The sequence below is a fragment of the Palaemon carinicauda genome, chromosome 17 (assembly GCF_036898095.1).
Source record: "Palaemon carinicauda isolate YSFRI2023 chromosome 17, ASM3689809v2, whole genome shotgun sequence".
NCBI lineage: Eukaryota > Metazoa > Arthropoda > Malacostraca > Decapoda > Palaemonidae > Palaemon > Palaemon carinicauda.
The window spans coordinates 28,960,767-28,964,617 of NC_090741.1; positions in this window are offsets into that span (position 1 = coordinate 28,960,767).

The following is a 3,851-nucleotide window of genomic DNA, read 5'->3' on the forward strand; positions in this document are numbered from 1 at the left end:
CATTCAGGTTCTTTTTAGTGCGAGGGAAGAGCGCAGATACAAGCATAATATATACAAAATAATTATGTACAATTGTGTGACACACGGTTGGTACATGGCTCCCCCCCTAAAAATGACATACTGTACATGTTAAATAGGGCGCCCTGATCTGGAGAGGCGAACTGTAGGCCCCGAATGTTTAAGAGGAATGCTTTCGGACTGCGTCGGATCACAAGGAAAGGGCCCGTGTAAGGGGCCGTTAGTGGTGGCTTGCTGGTGTCGTTGCGCAGGAAGACGTGCGTTGCAGAGTGCAAGTCCGTTGGTATGTGATGCTTCGCTGGGGGCTTGTAAGTCTGGCGGCACGGAGTAAATTTTCCCACGACGTGACGTATGCGCTGGAGATCGTCGGAGGAGGTTGTAGAAGGAAAAAATTCGGCAGGGACGACCAAAGGGTCGCCATACACCATTTCGGCTGCCGAGACGTCGAGGGCGTCTTTAGGAGTGGTCCTTAGTCCAAGGAGGACCCAGGGAAGCTGAGTAAACCAGTTGCAATCCTTGCAGCAGGACATCAAAGCTGCTTTGAGGGTGCGATGAAAACGTTCAACCATTCCATTGGCAGCGGGGTTGTAGGCTGTTGTCTGATGTAGGGTGATGCCAAGAAGATTCGCTAATGACGTCCATAATTGAGAGGTGAAAGTTGTTCCCCTGTCAGAAGTAATATGCTCTAGGATACCGAATCTTGAAATCTATCCAAAGAGTAAGGCAGATGTATATGAGGTGGACGTTGCAGTTTCCATGGGAATGGCTTCAGGCCAACGAGTGGAGCGGCCAATGACCGTAAACAGGTAACGATGTCCTTGTGATGTGGGTAGGGGGCCTACAACGTCGACGTGAATGTGTGCGAAACGACGCTGAGGTTGAGGAAAGGTGCCCATTCCTGAATCCGTGTGTCGATGTACTTTGGAAGTTTGGCAAGAAGTACAGGCACGGACCCAATCCTTAGCATCCTTAGAAATGCCGTGCCAAATGAACTTTGCCTTCAGCAGCTGTGCAGTAGAACGGCACGAGGGATGTGAAAGGCTGTGGATGAAATCAAGCACCTGTCGCCGCATGGGAGAAGGAATCCAAGGTCGCGGTCTACCAGTACTGACGTCACAGAGGAGGGTGGTGTTGGAGTCTTCGAGGGGAAAATCCTCCCAACGGAGGGACGTGCAGGATGTCCTACAAGCTTGATAATCTGGATCCTGTCGTTGGGCTTCAGCCAGGGCGTTGTAATCCAATCCCAGTTGAACGGCAGCCAACGTGTTTCTTGACAGGGCATCGGCAATGGGATTCATTTTCCCAGGGACGTATAGGAGGGTGCAATTGTATTCAGCCACGGCGGAGAGATGTCGGCGTTGACGAGCGGACCAGGCGTCAGACTGTCGAGTGAAGGCGTGCACCAGAGGCATGTGGTCTGTACGAATGACGAAGGGCGTACCTTCTAAGAAATGGCGAAAGTGACGGACAGCCAAGTGCACCGCCAGCAATTCGCGATCGAAGGTAGAATAACCCGATTCTGCCTTGGACAGTTTTCTGCTGAAGAAGGCCAATGGGCGGGGCGAGCCTTTGACCACCTGCTCGAGTACTGCACCAATAGCGATGTCGCTGGCATCGGTGGAGAGAAGGAGAGGGGCGTGTGGGATAGGAAAAGTGAGAGCCGCAGCAGTTGATAGGGCCTTCTTTGCATTGCAGAAGGCTGCTTCTTGAAGGGGACCCCACTTCAGGTCCTTTGGCTTGCCCTTGAGGGAGGCGTAGAGGGGAGCAAGAGTGGCGGCAATGGCTGGCAGAAAACGGTGATAATAGTTGATCATGCCCAAGAATTCCTGCTGAGCTTTGACGGTCGAGGGCGTGGGGAAATTCTGAACGGCTGCTACCTTCTCAGGGAGGGGATGGACTCCTTCAGGAGTGATACGGTGCCCTAAGAACGACACTTCGTTGGCGCCAAAGGTACACTTGTCGTACCGGACTACAAGGCCGTTCTGTTGCAGGCGGTCGAGCACGATGCGCAGGTGACGGAGGTGTTCCTCTTTTGAGGAGGAGAACACAAGTATGTCGTCCACATAACATACACAGAAAGGGAGGTCCCCTAGGATGCCATCCATGAGACGTTGAAACGTTGCCCCAGCATTATGAAGGCCAAAACAGGAGTAATTGAAGGTTAATGTGCCAAACGGAGTGGTGATGGTGGTCTTGGGATGTCTTCTGGGTTCATAGGCACCTGATAATACCCCTTCAGGAGGTCGAGCGTAGAGAAAACCTTTGCTTTCTGCAGGTAGGAGGTTACATCGGCAATGTTTTGGAGGGGGTAGTGATCCGGTTCTGTTTGCATGTTCAGGCGCTTGTAATCCCCGCACGGACGGAGGGAGCCGTCTTTCTTCAGAACGATGTGTAAGGGTGACGACCATGGGCTGGAGGCCTTTTGGCAAAGGCCCATTTTCTCCATTTCGGCGAACGTCTGTTTGGCGGCTGCCAATCGTTCCGGTGCCAGACGTCTGAATTTTGCGAAGACTGGGGGTCCCGTCGTCTTGATATGGTGATAAATACCGTGCTTGGCAGGAACCGTGGGCGTTTGGCGAAGTTCTGGACGGAAAACTTCCGGGTACGACGTGAGGAGGTGGGCGTAGGCATCCATGGGTGTGCTGATGTGGAGAGCGAGGTTAGAGGGGGCGGGTTGAAGAGGCGTCGACAAGTACGAGTCTGCGTTGACTAATCGTCGGTGGGCGACATCGACCAGAAGGTGGAAATGAGAGAGGAAATCGGCACCGAGGATTGGCATTGTGAAATCAGCAACGAGAAACTTCCAATTGAATTTACCGTTTCCGAACGATAATGTGAGGTTCTCGTAACCGTAGGTGGGTATCGCAGATCCGTTGGCAGCTACCAAGCGGACGTCGGCAGATGTAGACAGACTACGTTGTGCCTTGAAGAGTTTCCTTGGCAAAAGAGAACGACAAGCACCCGTGTCTACCAAAAATCGCACGCCCGTTCCTGCATCCTGTAAAAAGAAAAGATTAGAAACATGGGAGGCCACCGCCATAAGCGATGGCCTACTTACACGTTTTTGGGCCACTGACAATCTTTGGCACATTTCTTCACGGTTGCCCCGAATCTGAAGTGATAGTAGCAAAACTGCGGCGGATGGGAGGTAGTAAGTGGCTGTAGAAGTCGTTCGTTGGGGCGCGAGCGATTGGTGGGTGGTGGGCGGCTTTGTCTCCGCTTCGGCACGTCACGGGGTAGGCGTGTATGTCCTATGGCATTCATGTCAGCTTCGGTTGACGTTGAATAGGCATCCTCGTCGTCAGGGTTGGAGGCGTTGATGGAGGTCTTGAAGTGGCTGTCCATAAGGGCGTCGGCTTTGGTCATCAAGTCCTTTATGGGTAAACTATCGACATCGGGTATGGCAGCGCGCACAGGTTCAGGTAAACGGCGTATCCAAAGGGCACGGAGTAGGTTCACCTCACGAGGAGAGCCGTCTGCGGCAGGTTGAAGGCGAGCGATACTGATCATTTCCCTGAGGGCAAGCGAAGCCCTTTGGTCCCCCAACGGTTGTTGCGAGAGCTGAAAAAGCTTTGCTATACGGGCGGCTGGCGACGGCGAGTACTGCTGCAGGAGGTATGATTTGAGGAAGTCATACGCTATTGGGGTGTCTCCTTGTTCACAAAGCCAGTCGGATATTTCTGGGAAGTTGTCCTCGGGTATCGCCGCGAGAACATAATCCGCTTTGGTGGTTGAGCGAGTCACGCCCCTGATACGAAAGTGGACTTGAGGGCGTTGAAACCAAGCAAACGCTTCTCCGCTAGCGAACGGGGAAAGTTTCAATGGAGCGGCCG